This window comes from Lissotriton vulgaris, chromosome 4_1 (assembly GCF_964263255.1).
Source record: "Lissotriton vulgaris chromosome 4_1, aLisVul1.2, whole genome shotgun sequence".
Taxonomy (NCBI): domain Eukaryota; kingdom Metazoa; phylum Chordata; class Amphibia; order Caudata; family Salamandridae; genus Lissotriton; species Lissotriton vulgaris.
The window spans coordinates 269,585,915-269,609,529 of record NC_141691.1 but is presented as its reverse complement, the minus strand read 5'-3'; positions in this window follow the sequence as shown (position 1 = coordinate 269,609,529).

The following is a 23,615-nucleotide window of genomic DNA, read 5'->3' as shown; positions in this document are numbered from 1 at the left end:
ATTGAAGCCCATGTTGACACCAGAACATGGGCTTCTATTGGAATTCTCAAGTGCATATTATTAAGCCCATTATCCAACCGCGGCCGGCAGTGGGTGTACCGGCTGGGCGGTGACGTGGGGAGAGGGCAGGGTGGGGGGTAGTAATGTATGGATTACGGAGTTTAACAGGTAAGTAAACATATAAATAAATAAAACGAATTTCGTTGCGCGCACTGCATCGCATTTGGTGATGCATTGCACGCAACGAAATTCGTTTTACTTATTTATATGTTTACTTACCTGGTAAACTGCCTAGTCCATACATTACTACCCCCCACCCTGCACCTCCCCCTCCCCACGTCACCACCTGGCCGGTAATCCCACTACTGGCCGTGGCTGCCATTCTCGCTGCTTTAGCGGCAGTTTCTGCAGCTAAAGCAGCGATAATTTTAACACCTGTTCTTGATAATATGCCCCTAAGTCCTCCAGGTGAGTGTAAGTTTACGACAGCGATGCTGTCGCGCTCCTTAGAAACAGGATTCTCGCTGTCTCTAAATGAGAAAGAAGAACAGAAGGGTTGGCAGAGAGGACACCTGCATTGTTGTGGTGAACGCCTTCTGATTACTAACCTCTAAATGAGGCCATGAATCCTAACTTTTATTTCAAGAGTAATGTAATATCCCTTGATGAACTGTCGGTAAAAATCCCACCTGTCGTTCATCTGCAAACAGTTCCAGCATTTCTGCTGTTATTTTGCCCAATATTGTATTCTCCTTGTTTATCAAGGAGAAATGTCTGCTGATTATAATGCTGGTTATTGATTGAGAATTAACAATTCCATGCAGTTGTTTTTAACTGTCCCTGTTGGCTGCCTCTTTCTCTGACCTTGTTTGCATCTCTTTAACAGGAAAGACGTTACACGTAGTTCGCAAAATATAGAATTTGTTCATTATAGGCCTTTTATGTATATTACATGTATTATTGCATTACCAATCGATATTTCTGTGGTTGCCGTTGAAATGCGTATTTTATCATCATCATAAAGACAGCTCCCAAATCAGAGCCTGCTTTAGCGCTGGTGGCACCCTGTACGACATTGTTTGTTGGCGCCCCACCCTATTTCCACATTCACCACGGATTCCCTGCCTACCAACCTTTAACTGTACCCCTCAGGTCTCCATAACCACTCACTCAATGAGATGCATTTAATTAGGTTTATAGTGCTGCTCATACCAGTGTATGGTGTCAGAGCACTTTACGTCGCCCCCAGAAGTCTGCACCCGGTGCAGAGGCACCAGTCGCGCTGCCCTAGAGCTGACCCTGCCCTGCAGAACTTAATCTGCAGAACTTTAATCCTTTCAACCCTACTAGGATTTTGTAGTTTGCAAGACTTACTTATTGGGCAAGGTTTTTACATTCGTTGGCAAACATTTTAATTATGCAGTACACTCAAATCTGGACATTTTATAAATGATGGGCAAAATTATTTGGGAATGATGGTAAATCCATAATTACGTAGTAAACACAGCAGCCTCAAAATATTATAAATCCTCTGTCCCTCACTAATATCTAATATTGTATTAACAATTTATTAAGGAAGGTTAAACTTTAACATTTGAACTTCCAATCAGTGCTGCACTGAAATAACAGCTAACTACCTCAAAATAAATGTGTAATATAAAAAAACATAGCGTGTAGCAGGTGTAATATACCACTATATTTCTATTTTACAGTTCTGGTGACATTTATAAATGACTTCTCGTTTGCCTTGTGGTGTAAGATGTCTCCAGAACTCCTTGATGGTAATATAGTATTAGGTTATATACCATCATTTTTTTCAATTTGATAATTCATCCGTTTCCCCCAAGATAGTTTAGTTAAGAACAGTTTGGCTATAAAATGAGAATCTTTAGAAGGAATTTGCTAATATCAGGATGTAGAAAATCTGTCTTGTATGCATGGTCACTGTTCAACGTTTTCTAGACTTTAAGTTTGCTGGCTGTAAGTCTCTGTGAATGTTGCCAATGCAAAACAGTCTCTAGGTATCCCTGCTTATCTTCCCTATGAGTCCATTATAAAACGTGCCTAAAGTGGACCTATGTTACTCAAACAAATGATGGACGGAATGCTGAATAAATCATACATTCACCCCCAGTCAAGAGATCTGGGTTAAATCCATTGTTCTTTTGCTCACCATGCCACCCCAGTTTCGACCCAGCCATATGCAAATCAATTTTGACCCTGTGCCTCATGGGAAAAGTCCTCCCGAACTGCCAAGCCAGGTGCTCCCTGGACCGGAAATAAGCATCCTGGGACCGGTTTCAGGGTATTACCCTTCATCAGCCAGGCTAGCTTGAATCCAGTTGTATAGTGAGCAAGGGACCCACATCTGGGCACACCCTTCCCACTTAGGGCGACATATGCAAAAGAAACAATTGTTGGACAGAATGCCGGACAATGCAAACATTCACCCCCAGTCACAAAGACCTGGGTTTAATCTATCATTCTTTTGCTCACCACACCACCCCAGTTTGGGCCCAGACATATGCAAATCAGTCTTGACCCAGCCCAAACTGCCAAGTCAGGTCCTCCCTGGAGCGGAAACAAGCATCCTGAGACCAGTTTCAGGGCTTCACCCTTCATCAGCCAGGCTATCTTGAATGCAGTGGTGTAGTGAGCATGGGACCCATGTCTGGGCATACCGTTCCTACTACAGAAATACACTCACTGAACAAATCAAATAAAAAAATATATAAATAAATATTATTAAAATTAATTACCCAATAAACTCTTCAGTGCTCCTGACGGAATGGTTCTGTCATGAGCACCACTGCTGGTGTGCTCATGATGGAACCAGTCCCTCAGGTGCACACTAGTACAAATCCCTCTGCTGCAAACAACAGATGGATTTCATTTTTTTTGCCTCAGGAGGTGTGGCAGAGCTTCCGCAACCTTCTGAGGCATTTTTGTTGTTGTTTCCAATGTATAGACTATCCTGTGCTTTTCGCGTTGATGTCATTACATTGAAAATGAAACTTAGTTGTGGGGCCATCTCATCTCCCTAAAACTGAAACAGATGAGAGAAGTATCATTAGAAAGAGGAGAATCTCTCCATTCAAATGATATTGATCCTTAGTGGATCCCTGTTTCCGAATCACTGCAGGAAGGCAATCCACAAGCAGGGGTCCTTGGGAGGGGGAGCAGCCCCATGGGCAAGGGTAGCTACATCCCCCATTTCAAAATGAGCATATTCCATTTTTCTGGCCACCCAGTGGGGCAGAAAGCTTCCTACACACCAGGGATTTTTTTTTATAGTTAAGGGGTGGGTGCTGCCGAGAATGGGGCAATAGCTCCTTATCTGCCACCACCCCCCTTCCAGGGGACAGAAAACCCACTAGGAACCAGGGGTTCATTTTGTTCAAAGTTCAGGGGTGGGGCAGCCCAAAATGGGAATGCCAATGCCCCCACCCCCCAAAAAATGCCATAGTCTTTCTGCCCCACCACAAGAGGCAGATTGGCGCAATGGCCCCTGATCTGTCCCCGGGAGTCAGAAAGCTCCCTAGCCACCAGGGATTATTTTTTATTATACGTAGGGGTTGGGGCTGCCCGGACTTTGTATGCCAATACCCCACCAAAAAATTGCATCTCTCTTTCTGTCCCCTAGGGAGCATATCGGGGCAATAGCCCCAGATGTGCCCGTCAAAGGGCAGCAGAAATCACACTAGGCACTGACCTTGTTTTTTTGCAATGTGTCTAGCTGTAGATTGTGGGCCCTAGCGCAGCCAGCACCTAGAAAAACCTATCAAACCTGTCAATTTTTAAAACTAGATAACCCTGGGAATCTAGTATGGGGTGACTTGTGTAACTCTCACCTGGTTTTGTTACCCAGAATCCCTTGCAGACGTCAAACGTTGTAAAAAAACACACATTTTCCTAACATTTAAGTTAGATTTGGGGTTCTCTAGTTGGCAGAGGTAGGTACCTTTGACCAAATAGGGACCCTTGCGTCTAGTCAGAGTAAGGGGGTACACTCCTAAAATAACCCCTTCTCACCCCCTTGGTAGCTTGGCACGAGCAGGCAAGCATATCTCAGAGGCAGTGTGTAAAGCATTTGTGAACACATACAGTAACCCAGTGACACTACAGATGGACACCACACAAGTTTGTAGTATAAAAATTAATATTTTTATGTAGACTTAACACAAGACCACAAACGAAAAAAATCCACAATACTGTACTTCAAAAATGGTAGAAATAGCTTTGTTCTCTTTAGATGTTAAATGCGACACTTTAAGTTCAATGTACCTTTGTATGCATAACGATATACAACAAAAGTGTTGGACGGAAGGTGATGCTTCCGTTCCTTACACGCAAGGTCGGATGGGTCGGGTCCCTATTGCTGCGTAGAGGATGCGTTGGTTCTTATCCGCGTGGGGAGGTGATGCATCGGTTTCTTACTGCGCTTCCGTGGCGAAGCGACCAGCAGCGCTGTGATGCGATTAAGATCCAGTGCAATGAAACAAAATGGTGTCCTCTTCTTGATGTGACGATGCGTGCAAGCCCAACAGCTGCGACAGGAGCTACGACACGCTACTCTGGGGATGCGACGGTGTCTGCTACGAATCTCTTCTCTGGTGAAGCATGGCGCTTCGGGTGATGCAACAGCAGCAGAGGTGGCATGCTTCTCTGTTGATGCGACGGCGTCTGCTGCGACGGCGACACTCTCCTCCTGTGATGCGACTGCTGTGGCAGCGACAAGCTTCTTGATCTTGAATCGTGCTTTCAGCTCCCAGCGACACACAGTCTCTCAAAAGGCCCAGCTCAACAGCAGGCACTTCAATTTTCAGCAAGGGAAGTCAGGGGAGCTGGTTGATTAAGTCTATTGTCCTTGAGCCTTCAGCAGGAGGCAAGCTCTATCTCATGCCCTTAAAGATCCTGTACAAGTTGATTTGAAAATATTACAAAGTATTTTCTTCTTTCTTTGGCAGTCAGGCAACCACTGCAGGCCAATCCCCCAAAAAGCACTCAGCTTAGGGATAGTCTCCTCCTCAGTTTCTCCTGTTCCTGTCCTCGGCAAATGTTCTTCTTGTTTCCCAAAGTGATCTAAAGTCCTGGGGCTTGGGCATCAATATTTATACTACTATTCTCTTTGTTCTCTGAAGGCATAGAGTATCTGTACCTAGTCCAAACCAGTTCTGGTCAGTCCTGGAACACTTTGTTAACTAGATTCCTTCTTTCCTTTGACAGTGTGGGCCAGGGACATCAGACACACCACAGGAGGTGAAGCCTTTATTGTGGAATGCCGGCACAGCCCTATTCAGGACCCAGGTGCACCCCTCCCCTCACTCTACATGCATATGAGTCTATTCAGCCCTGTGTTGACTTACCCTGTCTCCTGGAATCCCCCATCCCCTGTCACTCAAACTCCAGACAAGGAACACACACCTAGCAGAGGTAGGCTTGGATAGTTAGGAAAGAAAATACCTTCTTTATAAAAGTGGTATTTTCAAACGTTAAGACGAACTTCACTAAAAGATGTATTTTATCATTCTGAGTTCATGCATACTAAACTCAAATTTCTACCTAGTTCCCTGAGTCAGTTAGGATTATAGGATGTTATAATCAAACTGCCCATTCTGGCCTATGGGGAAAGGTAGCCTTGCAATAGTTAAAAACGAAAATGGCTGTAATTCACTACCAGGACATGCCACACACATCAGGGCATGTCCCACCTTTTACCTACAATGCACCCTGCCCTTGGACGTTCCATTTTGGTGACTAATATGCAGAAAAGGTAAGGTTTAGGTACTGGCAAGTGGGTGCACTTGCCCAGTCAACATGGCAGTACCAGCCTTCATACAGGCTCTGCATTGGCAGGCCTGAGACACACTTTACAGGCTGTTTCTGTGTGTGGCACAACCAGTGCTGCAAGCCTACCAGCAGCATTTGACTTACAAGCTCTGGGCACACGCAGTGCAATGTATTAGGGTCTGACAGTAAATCAAATGAACCAATCATGGAGTCACTAATCCAATTCAATACCTTACAATAGGGAGAGAATATGCACTTTGGCACTGATCAGCAGTGGTAAAGTGCCCAGAGTCATAAAACAGCCAACTACAGGTCAGACAAAATACAGGAGGAAGGAGAAAAGTTCAGGAATGATCCTGCAAAAAGGGCCAAGTCCAACACGTTCTATAAAGGAATGTCCTAGAATCTGCAGTGAGCCACAAACTGCAATGCACCCAGCATTCCCCCAAGTCTCCTGATAAAAATGGTCCCTCACTTGTGTGGGTAGGCCTAGTGCCCACAACAGGAAACATCCCTAAATGCAACATGGACACATCACTGAAAAATGACCCTCTTTTGCAATGTGCATAGCTGTAGATTTTTTACACTAGCTCAGCCGGCACCTAGATAATCCTAGTAATCCTGTACCTTTTTGCAAACTAGACACCCAGGGCAAGCCAGGGTGGGGTGACGTGTGTGGCTCTTACCAGGTTTTGTAACCCAGAATCCCTTATAAACCTCAAACTTTGTCTAAAGAAACATATTTACCTCACATTTCTGTGATGGAAAATTTTAGTATCTGCAGGGAGCCACAACCTTCCACCCACCCAGCATCCCTCCAAGTTTCCCGATAAAAATGGCACCTCACTTATGTGGTTAGGCCTAGTGCCGGTGACAGGAAATGGCCCAAAATGTACAGTGGAGACTTCAAAATTATTGATAAAAAAAAGACTTTTTTCTGTGAGGGAGTCGCCTGCGTATTTTTACCGGACTTGGTGGGCATCTAAGGAAACCTACCAAACCCAGACATTCTGACCCTGCGGAGTCCAGGTAGGTGTGGCTTGCATGAATCCCCTAGCTTTTTCCTACCCAGAATCCTCTGCAAACCTCAAATTTAGGGGGCGATTCCGATTCCGGTAGGAAGGGCTCTGAACCGCACGTATCAGACAGATTCCTTTCCAACCGAGCATTTCCGATGGGCTTGGTTGGAATGGAATCCGACTCGGCTTTCCGGATGGTTTACGACGGGCTTGTAGAGCCCGTTTGCCATCCGGAAATCCTTCAGTATTCAGAAATGCTTTATTCGATTTTAACAATAATAAAAAATCATAAAAGCTGCAAATATATATACACCATTTCATAATGAATAGCAGCGAGGCTTTAAAAACATTAAAAAGTATTAAATTGGTATATTATAAATCTAAAGCATTTACTGTATAAAAATTAACAGATCATAGAATTTAGTTTCCTCAGGATACTTTTTGAAAAACCAGTCATGATCATAATACATTTATCATTTTCCAATTGCTGTCAACATAAATACGCTGGTCGGCAATGCCACCAGGAACCCTGTCTCAAGTAATGTCTAATCCATCTTCTACGTTCCTTCTCGTAATATTTACAGAATAGAATCACATGGAATGTGGATTGCAATGATAAATTATCGCATGGGCAAAGTTCCAAAGTTCTTGACCAGTCGTTTATTGATGGAAGTTACCAGGCGATCAAATAATTCAAATCTAAATCTAGTCAAAATAAAACGGTCAAAACCCATAGTACAAAGAGATAAATAGGGTTGAATCGCATAGCATGCCAATGTCATTTGATGTTAAATTACTGTTGTTTTAGTAAGTTCGCCCGAGCATCTTAACATCTCAAAATGGTTCATACATAAACTTTTTAATTCCTTTCTAGATAGCCCACTAATTAATTCCGGGTTATTATAAAGTTCCGGCCTTTGCAGATCAATTAACGTTTTCCTAACGTACTCTAGCCATCGAATATGTTTTGCATTATCCAGGGCCATAACATCCTTAATCATTTCCTGGTTAGGGCCCAACACTTCTGAGGCCCATACTCTCTGCCAGAGTAAGATTGGTTGTAATTTTATAAGGTCGGAAATAAATTCCATACCTAATTCTGCATGACAATTAAAAACTGACGTGCCCTGAGGAAGCGCTAATAGATATCTTAAAAAGCAGTTTTCTGCTATTTGGATGAACTCTACATTCTGAAAGCCCCAAATACCCGCCCGTAGAGTGCAATGCTTCTGCATTTAGCCATGTATATTTTTAAGAGAATTTCAGGTCTTTTCCCTAGTTTTTTAGCAAAATTCATTAATGCCGCAATTGAACGTTTAAACAATAGGGTCCTACTCTTAACAGCGGGACCCCACAAGCCAAAGCCATCTCCTAGCACCCCCAAGTAAGAAAAGGTTTTAGTGTGTTCAATTGAAAGGCCATCCACCTGGATTGTTTTACATTTAGCCCGGCCTTTCCCCCACATCATCACAAACATTTTTTGGCATTCATTTTTAGACCCCTTATTTCCATAAACTATGTGTATTTAGAGAGTGCCTTCTGGGCACCCATCCTGGTTCTGGCCATTAGTACTGAGTCATCCACATAGAGAAGGGAGACAGCCTGCTTTTTTCCATACCTTGGGGAATCAACTATGCTGGCCTCCAATTCTCCCTCCAAAGCGTTCGTATATATGGAGAAGAGGAATGGAGCCAGAACACAGCACTGTTTAACACCGTTCTCAATGCGGAAGGGCCCAGTGCATTCTCTCTTCAGCCCATGTCTCACCTTCGCAGTTGCACCTGAGTACAGCTGTTAAAGGAAGTACACTATAGCAAGTTCCACCCTGATTTCTTCCAATATTTGCCACAGCTTAACATGATCCACACAGTCGAAAGCGGCTGTGAGGTCGACAAATATGGCGTATAGACATCCTGTCTTTGCCTGGGTGTATTTCCCTTGTAGCATCACAAAGTTAAGGACCTGCTCCACAGTGCCCATCCCCTCCCTAAAACCATACTGGACCGGACTCAGAATATTGTTATCGTTTGCCCAAATTTGCAATTTATTTAGGACCACCCTACCTGCGATCTTCATGAGAGAATCCAGGAGAGATATAGGCCTGTAATTTGCTGGATTCTCTCTGTCCCCTTTTTTATAAATATTAAATTAAATGCACTGTGGCCCTTAGACTTATGTTAAACACGAGTCAACCCCCTTTCTTTTTTTTCTTTTTCTTCAAATCATCTGTTTCACTGCGACTATTTACCAAAGACCTACTAGGTCCATAATGCACTAGGGCTCGATTTAAATAAATCCAGCCCACAAACGAACGGCCATTATGATTTAGACCTCGAGGAACACAGTTGCTGAGAAAGCTCTTTTGGAGAAGGTAATTCTTTACTCTAAAGGTTCAACTTTCGGGCCAAAACTTGAATTTCGTTTGAATTTCCAATAAGTGTCCATTTTACTTGACAGGACCGCCCGTGCTGGGAACATATTGAATTCAAGAATAAAGAAGTATTCACAAGGTAGGCTCTTGTTGCCACTCCACAGCGTTCACTAATGTAGATGAGGCCCCCCCTTTGGTCAAATTTACATAAACGCGCTTACTCTACCCTTGCTAGGAAATAACTCGGATGGTCAAATTTTACAAGCCGCCTCGCCGGTTGGCGGCAGACACAAGGTCAGTGTTGGTTATGAGTTATGCCTTCACTTATTCATTAGGCAACAATGTAAACACTTAGCCTTAATCAATCAAACCCTGATTTTTCTGAGAAAATCGCCTGCCTACAGAAAACAATTGAGCCTTCGTTCCCCGCACTCTGACAACAAGTCCCACAAGCCTTTTCCACCCCATAAAAATGGGCCTGGTATGTAGATTCTATCAATGCACAAACTAGTAGTATATGTAGCAACTTTTAGAATAGAGGCTTTCATTCAATCAAAATAGTAAAAAGCTTTTTTCTTTGCATCTTTCAGAGACAAAGAATAAAAGCCCTGACGAGAGCCCAGGGACGCTTTTCCTGGTCTCGAAACGTGTCGGCAGCTTTGGTGGAATAGAGCATTATTAACAAACAATACTAGGATTAGCCAGTCAAGACATTATCAATCTCGAGTCATTCAGTTGACCATATTCCCCATTTTTTCGATTTGTTTCATTCATTGATACTATATGTATATGATATTGGTGTTTTGTTACGTATTAATTTCTTTGTAGGATGTTTGATGTTTTATATATTATTTTGACATTGTTTGATTCTATGTGCATCAAACCAATTGTACAGTGATGTAAAACATATTGAATGTACAGTCCGTTTCATTTCTGCCTATCAATGTTAAAAAAGATACTTCAAAAGTTAAAACAATTGGCATTGAATAAGCATGCCTGGTTGGAATGTAATAAATATTTTTCTAACCTAAAAACGTTTTTTCGTTTAAGTAAGTGTGGTTTAGGCAATTTTTGTGCTTTATAGGGACTCAATGGTGGCGGAATTATTATAGTCAGGTAAATTTACAGACAAACTAAGGGGCAAATGGTCAATAAGGCCATTTGGATGTATCGCTAACTCTTCCACCCAGTTGGAGTATCTAGTAGGTAGAATGATGAAATCAATAACAGATTGGAAACCCCTTGCTATAAAGGTCGAGCTAAATTTATCCTTCGGGGAGCACATCATATTTGCAAAACCGAGATCAAAAGTGGCCATAATGTCATTTATTTGTTCCCCTCTGTCTGTTTGTACAAGATGGTTCATGTCACTACTTTCTTCCCAGTCATTTTCCCGGAATGTGCATGCATTCAGGTTACATATACTTATATTAAAATCCCCTCCCCATACCAAAATTACATCTCTTCCTTTTACTAAGTTTAGATAGTTTAAATCTTCTGAAAAGTTTTTCATCACTTCCATAAAATTAGCGTTTTTAATGTTATCATTGAAGTTTACCACCAGTAACTCTGTGCCCAATTTTAAGTAGATAGATACCATTTGGTAGGAAGGGGTACACTTCATCATTTTAACTCTCCGGACCCTCAGCAAATTTGATACATATACACAGATTCCCCCTTTGTATCTACCATGCGTAGAGCGCAACACTGGGATATGAAAGGTTTTATAACCATCCAAATGTTTTTCGTTTATAAGCCAGATTTCCTGGATGCATAGTATATCAAGATTCTGTATAAAATCCCCCCAAACATTATTAGAAACTTTACTCTCCAGGCCACAGATATTCCAGGAAACTATCCTTACAGGCCCTCGGGATAATGGTGGGCTAACTAGTGGGGAACAAGCATTATTAATAGGAGGCATAGATGTTTCCCCTTTATCAGCAGCATCCACGCGTGCTGCGTCCTTTACAACCTTACAATTGCCTGCTTCAGTCCTAAGTTGTGTAATGATTAGGCTGTCAAATTTGCACAGGCGTTTTTATTTGTGTCACAATCTACAACGATATTAGAGAACAAGGAGGCTGTATCCGTTAATAAGTTAGGCACATTCTGGCCTTCTATTGGGACCTTATCTAACTGATCCCCTCGTGGTATATTCACTATCTGGGCTGTACTTCGAATTTGAGAAGGGCTATTAGGAAGTCAGTCCACCTCTTCTAAATGGGCCAAATCTGTTATGTGTCCTAACTTTATAGGTCAGTTTGTCTTCGTGAGAGTCATACCCTGGCATAACATTTTCCCTCATTCGCCGGCGAGGACAATAAAAGAAACCCAGTGGGAGAACTTTTATTCCATCGGTTCTGGGGTAATTTTTCCCTACACGATTCAGGATTTCATGGACCAGGGCGGGGGAGCCCAAGGACAAGACCACACAATCCCCTGACGATATCCTTTTCTCCCAGCGCACGCAGGACACTCGGCGCACCATTTTGAAAGCCTCAAACATTTCCTTGGCCAGGCCTGTATTAAATCATAGGTGATGAATGGACTTATTCCGCAGGGTGACCCAACTTTCATTAGCAGTGTCGTCTATCTTGGGTACATTTGCCAGTACTATAGTTGATGGAACCGTGGCCGGGGGAAGATGAAGGGTAATCGGTTCTTGATGCAGGGTATGATTGGATGTATTCTGCAGCTTTTCCTTAAGGTTGGTGTCAGTGTGCGATATCATCCCAGATTTTCCTTTTTCTAAACCTCCTACCCCCATTTCACCACTCAAGTTCGTAGTATTAAGCCAGTATGTGTCGCCTTCATTAGTAGTTTTTCCTAGGTTGATGGGGATATGTGCAGAAGAAGTCAGGCTACATGACGTTACAGCATCCCTAGTTGATGTTTTGGGTACAGGCTCACTTAATTTATTGAGTTTATCCAAAATAGAAGCTTGACCCGCTTCTAGTTGCACTAGTCTATCCTTTAATGGGCCAATCAGTGTTTTAATTGCAGATACCAGGTCAGCATGTATGGACTCAGGGTCAAATGTACAACTCGGGGTATGAGGTTCAGTATTGCTTATTACCGAATTTACCCATGTTTTTCCCCTGTGTGCCCCCGAAGAGGGCCTACTTTTAGTGGAGATTACAACTGGAATCTTATTCTCAATTGCCTGTGGGGTTATGTGTATCACAGGGGGTAAGCTGATGGGGGGTACTTTTGGTTCCTTTACACATGATCTATTGAATGGGGGGGGCAATGTTAAAACATCTTGATCATCGCACAGAATCTCATCCCCTCCCCTAAGGACACACCCATTAGTTGACTTATTTGAGATATTAATGTTAGAAGTATTTTTCAATACCGGTCAATTTGTCCCTTCGTTACTAATGTTATTGGACAATGCCCCTGTAATCAAAACCTCTTTGTCTTTAGACAGTGCCTCTTTAACACTAGTTATTTGTTTCTCTATGGCGCCAACTGCACCCGATAAATAGTTCATTAACGACATGTTGTTACTTTTCCTCTTGTCTGCTGGCAGTGCACCATTAGATCTATTAAGCTTTCTTTTCCCCATCACTAATATGGCAGACTTTCCTAGGTTATACGTGGGACTCTATATAGACTGTTGAAGTCCGTTAGACAAACAAAGTCTTTAGGCAATTAAAAATATCCTTACTTAGTAGCAGTCCCAGGGATCCAGTGTTCCACTAAAAGCCAAATAACGTGGCCGAGCCCAGCCTCTTCCCCCCGAATTTATGCGCCTCCTGGCGCCGAATGTAGATGACGGCTTCCGGCCGCAAAGGAGTGGAGTGGTGTGGCTCACTGGTTAGAGGCGGCAGACCCGGAAGGAGAGGACGGCCCAGGACCAGGGTTCAATTCCCGACGCGGCAGGGTCTTGAACCAGGGTCAGAGGTCTCGATAATTCTCGCCTCAGTGCCTACTCTAACCAGAGATCACACTCGGCAACTCTGGGCATTAGCTTGCCTCAACTCCACAATGGCCCCCCACAAACGCCGGGGATGCCTGGTTTCACCTTGGAGATACCCAGGAGGGAACATCTCACAGGGAAAGCCAGGACGGGTTCCCCAGCGGTCTATAGCGTCAGGACGCCTACGGGTAGCAGTGCGCTTGACAAGACACACACATTTAGTTGTGGTCCCCCCCCTACTGCGGCCATGCTCTGATGATGTGGAGCCGTGGCAGCAGGGGGAGACCGGCTGCGAAGGAGTGGGGCAGCGAACCGGACGGGAGAACAACGTGCAGGAAACGGGCAAACAAACGGCACAGACCAATGCCCCCAGCAGGCTCATCAGGCTAAGGTATGTGGCAGGAAAAGGGTCAAGATTGGACTCCCGCTCCACGGGAGATGTCCTCGAATTTATTCCTGGCGCGGAGTGTAGGTTACGGCTTCTGGACGCAAAGGCTCCCGGTAGTTGTGGTCCCCACCTACTGCGGCCACACTCTGAAGATGTGGAGCTGTGGCGGCAGGGGGAGACCGGCTGCGATGGAGTGGGGCAGCGAACCGGACGGGAGAACAATGTGCAGGAAATGGGCAAACAAACAGCACAGACCAATGCCCCCAGCAGGCTCAGCAGGCTAAGGTTTGTGGCAGGAAAATTGTACAGATTGGACCCTTCAGTACTCCCCCGGTCGCCTGTTTATGACCGAAGGAGTACGATGGCAGTTTTTCACTGCGTTTTTGTGCCAGGCAGTCAGAAACTGTCTCTGGTGGGCCCCCAGCAGGACCCCCATGGGTGTGAGTCTGCCAAATGGCGGCCTGGGGGCACCTATTGATCCCTGCACCTGGTTGCAGGCACCTTGATGTGCCGGCCACAGGGTGCAGGGATGAATACACCCCGGTATTTTACAATGGAGGCATGCATTCCGCTCGGATTGCATACTCCCATTGTTTGGTCGCATCGTACTTGCAGGGCCATAACCAACCAGAGCAGGTCAGTCAGTTGCGGCTCCTGGGAGAACTTTTATTCCATCGGTTCTGGGGTCATTTTGCCCTACACGATTCAGGATTTCATGGACCAGGGCGGGGGAGCCCAAGGACAAGACCACACAATCCCCTGGCGATATCCTTTTCTCCCAGCCCACGCAGGACACTCGTCGCACCATTTTGAAAGCCTCAAACATTTCCTTGGCCAGGTCTGTCTTAAATCATAGGTGATGAATTGACTTATTCCGCAGGGTGACCCAACGTTCATTAGCAGTGTCGTCTATCTTGGGTACATTTGCCAGTACTATAGTGTATCGAACTGTGGCCGGGGGAAGATTAAGGGTAATCGGTTCTTGATGCAGGGTATGATTGGATGTATTCTGCAGCTTTTGCTTAAGGTTGGTGTCAGTGTGCAATATCATCCCAGATTTTCCTTTTTCTAAACCTCCTACCCCCATTTCACCACTCAAGTTCGTAGTATTAATCCAGTATGTGTCGCCTTCATTAGTAATTTTTCCTAGGTTGATGGGGATATGTGCTCCATATCTCTGTGCATAAGAAGTCTGGCTACATGACCTTACAGCATCCCTAGTTGATGTTTTGGGTACAGGCTCACTTAATTTATTGGGTTTATCCAAAATAGAAGCTTGACCCGCTTCTAGTTGCACTAGTCTATCCTTTAATGGGCCAATCAGTGTTTTAATTGCAGATACCAGGTCAGCATGTATGGACTTAGGGTCAAATGTACAACTCGGGGTATGCAGTTCAGTATTGCTTATTACCCGATTTACCCATGTTTTTCCCCTGTGTGCCCCCGAAGAGGGCTTACTTTTAGTGGGGATTACAACTGGGATCTAATTCTCAATTGCCTTTGGGGTTATGTGTATCACAGGGGGTAAGCTGACGGGGGGTACTTTCGGTTCCTTTACACATGATCTATTGGATGGGGGGGGGGCAATGTTAAAACATCTTTATCATCGCACAGAATCTCATCCCCTCCCCTAAGGACACACCCATTAGTTGACTTTTTTGAGATATTAATGTAAGAAGTATTTTTCAATACCGGTGAATTTGTCCCTTTGTTACTAATGTTATTGGACAATGCCCGTGTAATCAAACCCTCTTTGTCTTTAGACAGTGCCTCTTTAACACTAGTTATTTGTTTCTCTATGGCCCCAACTGCACCCGATAAGTAGTTCATTAACGACATGTAGGTACTTTTCCTCGTGTCTGCTGGCAGTGCACCATAAGATCTATTAAGCTTTCTTTTCCCCATCACTAATATGGCAGACTTTCCTAGGTTATACGTGGGACTCTATATAGACCGTTGAAATCCGTTAGACACACAAAGTCTTTAGGCAATTAAAAATATCCTTACTTAGTAGCAGTCCCAGGGTTCCAGTGTTCCACTAAAAGCCAAATAACGTGGCCCAGCCCAGCCTCTTCCCCCCGAATTTATGCGCCTCCTAGCGCAGAATGTAGATGACGGCTTCCGGCCGCAAAGAAGTGTAGTGGTGTGGCTCACTGGTTAGAGGCGGCAGACCCAAGAGCAGAGGACGGCCCGGGACCAGGGTTCAATTCCCGACGCGGCAGGGTCTTGAACCAGGGTCAGCGGACTCGATAATTCTCGCCTCGGTGCCTACTCTAACCAGGGATCACACTCGGCAACTCTGGGCATCAGCTTGCCTCAACTCCACAACGGCCCCCCACAAATGCCGTGGATGCCTGGTTTCACCTTGGAGATACCCAGGAGGGAACATCTCACAGGGAAAGCCAGGACTGGTTCCCCAGCGGTCTATAGCGCCAGGACGCCTACGGGTAGCAGTGCGCTTTACAAGACACACACATTTACATTTACATTTAGTTGTGGTCCCCTCCCTACAGCGGCCACGCTCTGATGATGTGGAGCTGTGGCGGCAGGGGGAGACCGGCTGCGATGGATTCGGGCAGCGAACCGGACGGGAGAACAACGTGCAGGAAACGGGCAAACAAACTGCACAGACCAATGCCCTCAGCAGGCTCAGCAGGCTAAGGTACGTGGCAGGGAAAGGGTAAAGGTTGGACCCTTCAGTACTCCCCCGGTCGCCTGTTTATGACTGAAGGAGTACGATGGCAGTTTTTCACTGCGTTTTCGTGCCAGGCAGTCAGAAACTGTCTCTGGTGGGCCCCCAGCAGGACACCCATGGGTGTGAGTCTGCCAAATGGCGGCCTGGTGGCACCTATTGATCCCTGCATCCGGTTGCAGGCACCTTGAGGTGCCGGCCACAGGGTGCAGGGATGAATACACCCCGGTATTTCCCAATGGAGGCATGCATTTCGCTCGGATTGCATGCTCCCATTGTTCGGTCGCATCGTACTTGCAGGGCCATAACCGACCAGAGCAGGTCAGTCAGTTACGGCTCCTGACGAGTCCGTCCAACATCGGAACAGGCCCTTTAATTGCAAAAAATCTAGTTTTCCTTACATTTCATTCTGAGATCACCATGCCGGGACAAATGTCCTACCACTTAGTGTTCACTATGGTCTCCCGGTAAAAATACGACCTCACTTGTATGGGTGTCTAATGCAGAGTCTGCCTAAAAACACATATATAAAAAATATAGAGCTTAGAGCTCCCTGTGCTATCCCCTCAATCCCTTGTTTTTCGCCCTACCCAGTCACAGGCCCTTGGCCCACCCACAAAACCTAGGTGTCATTTTCTTAGGAGACGAGCGGAAAGCTTGATGGAAGGCATTTGTGCCAGCACAGTAATCCCAGACAGAGATGTGAGGAAAACGTTAATATTTTAGCTATATTTGAGGTTTGCAAGCAATTCTGGGTAAGAACACGTTGGGGGATCCACGCAAGCCACACCTTCCTGGACTTCTTCGGGTGGCTAGTTTTTAGAATTTGTCTGGGTGGGCAGGCTTCCCTAAATGCCTGTCAAACCCATTAACTAAAACACAGGTGCCCCCTTGCAAAACCAGGTTGTTTTGTGATAGATAGGGGGCATCTATGTTTTTGGTCTCGGGATCGGCAGCCATCTAGGGAAACCTACCAAACTAAACATTTCTGAAAACTAGACAGCCTGAAGAGTCCAGTGAGGTGTAGTTTGTGTCAATACTCCATTGTTTTCCTACCCAGAATTCCCTGCAAACCTCAAATTTAGCTGAAAATATAAAAATGTTCTCACATTTCTGTGTGGGAAAGTTGTAGGATCACTGGGCTGACACAAATTTCCATAAAAATGGTACCTCATTTGTGTGGGTGGGCAAAGTGTCCGCGGCAGGGAAGAGTCCAAAACTTTGGGAGACATCAAAATTATCTAACACAAAATGACCTAGTATGGAAAAGGGGTCACCTGCGTTTTTGGTCCCAGGCTCGGCGGCCATCCAGAGAAATCTACCGAACCCAGACATTTCTGAAAACTAGATACATGGGGGAGGTGTGGTTTGCGTGGATCCCCCACTTTTTCTTACCCAGAATCCCCTACAAACCTCAAATGTAGCTAAAAAAGAATTATCTTACATTTCTGTGTGGGGAAGTTATAGGATCACTGGGCTGACACAAATTTCCTACCACCCAGCATTCCCCCAGGTCTCCCTATAAAAATGGTATCTCACTTGAGTGGGTGGGCCACAGATCCACGGCAGGGAAGGGCCCAAAATGTATTATGGAGGAATGTCTGACAATATATCAACGTCAAAAATATCGGAGGTGGAATATCGATGTCAAGAATATCGAAGTCCTATCTACTTTATGGTGAGGACAACAATATCGAAAACTATACATAATTGTCAAAAATATTGCTGTAAAAAATATATATATATTTTAAATGTTTAGAAATAATGTAAAATTAAATAAATAATACATATAATTAAATTAAACTTAGTTAAAAATCAGTTTAAATTTAGAAGTAATACATATAATGTAAAACAAAATTAAACATATATATATAAAATATAATACATATACTTAATATTAATTACAATTAATTACTCTAATAACTTATAACATGTAAAAAATTAGTAAATATTGGTTAGCAAAGGGGTTAAAATTACTATTCCAACTCTAGAGAGGGCAACATTAGCGAAAGTGTTGGATAGTGTAGGGGTTAAAATTACTATTCCAACTCCAGAGGGTGCAACCCTTAGGGAAATAGTTGGATAGCGTAGGGGTTAACATTACTATTCTAACTCCAAAGGGTGCTACAGTAGGGAAAGTGTTGGATAGCATAGAGGTTAAAAATTACTATTCCATCTCCAGAGGGTGCAACAGTAGGGAAAGTGTTACTATTGCAACTATTCCAACTCATTAACTAAAACAGTAAATATTGGATAGCACAGGGGTTAAAATTACTATTCTGACTCCAGAGAGGGCAACAATAGGGAAAGTGTTGGATAGCGTAGTGGTTAAAATTACTATTCCAGCTCCAGAGGGTGCAACAGTAGGGAAAGTGTTGGATAGCGTAGGGGTTAAAATTACTACTCCAACTCCAGAGGGTGCAACAGTAGAGAAAGCGTTGAATAGCAAAGGGGTTAAATAACTTACTAATAATTAAAATATTTGTTTTTGTAAAAAATAATAATTTAATTATTAAATTACAATAAATTAATTAACAATAACAATAAATAATTCTTTAAAAATGATTACCAATTATTAATTAGTTAAAAATTAAAATAAAAACAACAAAATAATAATTATTTAAAAAGTATTACCACATAATAATATTTTAAAAAATCAATACCCAAAAACAATCTTATTAAAAAATATGTAGCATTTAATAAATAATTAACTATTAATTATTGATAAATACCAATAAATCATATATAATCAAATGTATTTACCAACTAATAATTAATGGACAATACATTTTGTAAAAAAAGTAATAATTATTAAAACATTATTACCAATTATTAATTGATTAATAATAATTACAATACTTTAATTATCAATACTCAACACTAAAAATAAATACTTAATTACAATTACATTGCTTCCCACCCTATTACCCTGTAACCTCACAACACACTATCAATTACCAATTAATACAAATTAATTAACAATTAATAATTAATTATCAGCACCAATAAATAAAAAGTCAATAAGTACCTAATTACCCTCTCGCCCTATAACCTCACAACACACTTCAATAATAAATAAATACACTTAATATAATTACCAATTAATCAAAATGAATTACCAATTAATCAAAATGAATTACCAGTTAATACAAATGAATTACCAATTAATAAATATTTAACATAAAATTAATTATCAATACCAATAAATAAAAAGTACATAATTAAGTTACCTCTCACCCTATAACCCTATAAACCCACAAACCGCTACAGACCTAAAACGCAAAAGTTATTTAAAAATATTTACTAATTCCTAAAAAATATTTAATTCATTTACTATAATTAAATTACTTTCCACCCTATTCCCCTATAAACCCACAACCCGTTACGGTATTAAAAAGCATAATTAACTTTAAATAAATATTACTATCTTCTAAAAATGTAATACATATATTTTAAAACTAGTGCAATGATTAACAAAATGTATGATAATAAAGATATAAAATACATAACACTGATATTAATATCGATATTAGTAGCATTGATATTTTTGCTATCGATATTACTAACTTCGATCTTACCTTCAGGTCGATATTCCGGTGGTCGATATTCTTGATTTCAATATTCTGTCACTCCGATATTTACAACTCGATATTCTTGTAGGTTGAATTTTTTTTCCGATATTTAGACTGTTTACCATTATGGAGACAGCAAAATGATCTATTACAAAGTGACCTCATTTTGGAGGGAGGTCACCTGCGTTTTTGGTCTTGGACTCGGAGGCCATCTAGGGAAATCAAATAAATGCACACATTTCTGAAAACTAGGGGGTCCATTAGGATGTCGGGCGGTGGCACCACCGCGGTGCTGGCGGTGCGGAAAAATACATTTTGCACGTCCCCCATTTTAGTATGGCTAAATATAGGCCAATTCCGGGCTGCCTCGGAGCGACGTAAAAACCACCATCTAAGTGCGCCCGCCACCGCGGAGGTGTGAGCCAATGAAGACCACCACCTTGAGGAATGATGTCCGCCCGGTCCACAAATTAGGATGCCCCAAACAAGCATACGCAACCCAGCGGAGACTCCGCCCAACCAGAGAGGGAGAAAGCTCGACAGCGGATCACGAAACCAGACTCCGGGTGCACACCACCCGGTCAGAAACGCCATGGACCTAGCCCTACACGTGTTCCCGCTGCTGTACCTGCTACATCACCAGCAACTAATGGACCGCCGTGGAACCCCACTCAGGTACGCACCTACACAAATACAAAACACAACACACGGGCTGACACAGGGTCCAAATCCACAACATAAACCCTGCTGGGGACAGGAACACATCCACAAGGGCACCCACACATGACCCACCTGCCACCAAGTCACCCCTCTGTATCCTGAACACACATCTTCCGCGATCATGCAGCAATGTCCTGGTCACGTCACTGCAGCAGTGAACACAAGGGAATGCATGCGCACAATGCAGGAGGCAGTGCCAGTCCATGTCATTGGCAGGGCACAAAGACCCCAGGGCCACACCTCATCCCACCACACATCACACACCATTTGAAGGAACATGCCATGCGCCTATCCTGGGCACACCCGTGCACCTCAACAAGACAGGTCAAACCACACCCTGCACCATACAAAAAACAACCAGGAACACACAACACACAGCACAGTAGCACAGGGTCAGGGAAACACCCTCCCCACAACACCACCACACACATGGAAAACAAACATGAGTACAAGCACCAAATGAACACATATAAGGAATAAATGGACACCCAGCCAGCATAGTCACACACACATACCACATACTGACACACAGACACATACACCAAATGCCAATAGCAATGGAGCCCAACAAATAGGAAAGCCAAAGTGGGATGTACACAAATGGAAGGCCATGGAGACACACAACAAGCATGTGCACATTACATGCAAGGCAAGGAACACATAACACCCCTCTCAGCCATCAAACTACACATGGCTGGTACAGTCAGTGAAGTCAAAAGACAGGCACCACAGTGCAACAACACAGGGAGACAACAATGCAAACCTGGGAACATCCACATGTTCATACAACCATCTCACAGGAGTACAACAGCAGCACAACACATAGGGCCCTTTGACACACTCCATGACTGCCAAAACCAGGAGGAATGTACACAGCTACCCCCCTCACCCCAGCAGCACACATCACCAGTACCAAACACACTGAAGGCTGCCAATACTTGCCAGTCCATACACACACAAACAAACACACACCCTGGCTGCAGGCACAACCATCACGCACACACACAGGGATGCCAGAACAGATATCTGCATAAAAATAATACACAAACACAAAACACAACTCAAACACACAGAGAACCCCAACAAAATATACCCTGTCAGCCACACTGTGGAAAGGCAATGGGAGCACAGACACTACAGGAGTGCACAGCCTCATCACTCAGGAACAAAACACACACACACAATACCACAAATCACACAAGAAGTGCACAATCACAGAACAACACAGCCACATCAAACCAACCACAGATGCACAGGTAAAAAAAACTGAACAAACACTGCAGGACATTGGGGGATGCACATCAGACAAGGACAAGGCCACATACACACAGCACTGTACCCACAACAAAAACTGTGTGCACACCAAGCATAACAGTCACACTGACATGCAAGACACTTCACGTTGATGCCAACATCAGTGACACATCAACCCACACAACACAAATCAGCACAGAATAAACCAACAGCACATCCTGGAAGTAAAGCAATACTACAGCCAAGACACATACATCCAACACAACAACAACAGATGCACAAATCTGGGATACAAAGGCAGACCTATCTTGTCCAGAGCACAGGACAGCACACACAGCTGGAGTGCACATGAGCACCCATGACTGATCAAGAGCACATGAACATCACATATAACCCATTGGTAAAATGTCCTGAGCGGCACATTACTCCTGGTCAAAGAACTGCACCACAAAGCACAGTGTCACAAATGAAGTGATGGGGAGGCACACTGACATGTAAACCAAGGGGACAGCTGGCATCAACGTGAAGTGTCTTGCATGTCAGTAGTGGACATGTAAGGCATGTACCATACACAAATAGAGGGAGTGCAGACTCACAATGGGTAGGCATCTAAAGCACACATAGGTGATGGCATTACACCACACACACCATGCCATACAGGAGGATAACAGGTACTATGTGCCTGCAATGCATGAGAAACAAAACCGCAATGGCAGTGTGGAGCAGCAGGCCCGCACACTCTACACAAACAAACTCAAGACACATGGATGATCAAACAAACACAACACTGATTTGCTAGTCACACACTCTGCACACTCACAAGTGACTAAAGCAACAAGTAGGAGTCAGACATAAAAGCATGGACACACCAACACACTGCACAGTGCTCAACAGACAACTCACACATGTGCAGGCAACCACATCCACAGGGCTGAACAATCAAAAGAAGAGGCACACAACTCCTGGGTGACACATGCGCATGTTTGACAATCCAGGGGCACACACAGATCAACACCCCCTACAAAGTCATACCCTTCATACTGCACACCTCTTGACTACCCAAGAGCACACATCTCATGTAGGCCATGGGACCAGGATTACAGGCCATCACAAGATGGCCATACACATACACAGCTGGGCACACATAAAGGAATAACACACATATATGATGACATTGCCCAGCCAGCATGCAAAGCTGTGCACAGAATCACACCCTGTGCCGGCAGTGTCCCCCAACATGACATGTGAACAATGTAGTCAACAATAGAAAACTATGAAAATGAAAACTGCATTACAGGTAACATTGACACCACAGATACCGCAAGTATCAGTGTCTGAAATACCTGAAGTCCCTGTCACCCCTGTGAAAAAAATATTAGGCGGGCAAAGGCCTTGGCAATGTTGGAGTGCCACGTAGAGCATGGGGCACAGTCAAACATAGGGACACACCAAAATAACTTTATTCAGTAAGGACACTGACAAAACAGACAACAGGAGTAACTGTCTTTATTCACATATTGCACAGATAGGCACCAACAGTAGAGAAGAGCAAGGCACAAAATGCAGAGAATGTCCATGAGAAGCAAGGTCAAAACAGGAAGGCCAGTGGGCATGGCTAAGTGCACAGCAAGTACATGAGAGGCTACACAGGCTAGGTCAAAACAGGAAGACCAGTGGCCCGTTCAGGGTGCACAACATATCCATGAGAATCTGCACAGGCAAGTTCAAAACAGGAAGGCCAGTAACCAGTTCAGGGTACACAGCAAGTACATGAGAGGCTGCACAGGGAATAGTCCAACACAGCAGAGCAACAGTGCCAGTGTACAGGGCAAAGTGCACATCAAGTACATGAGAGGCTGCACAGGCAACGGTCCAACACAGCAG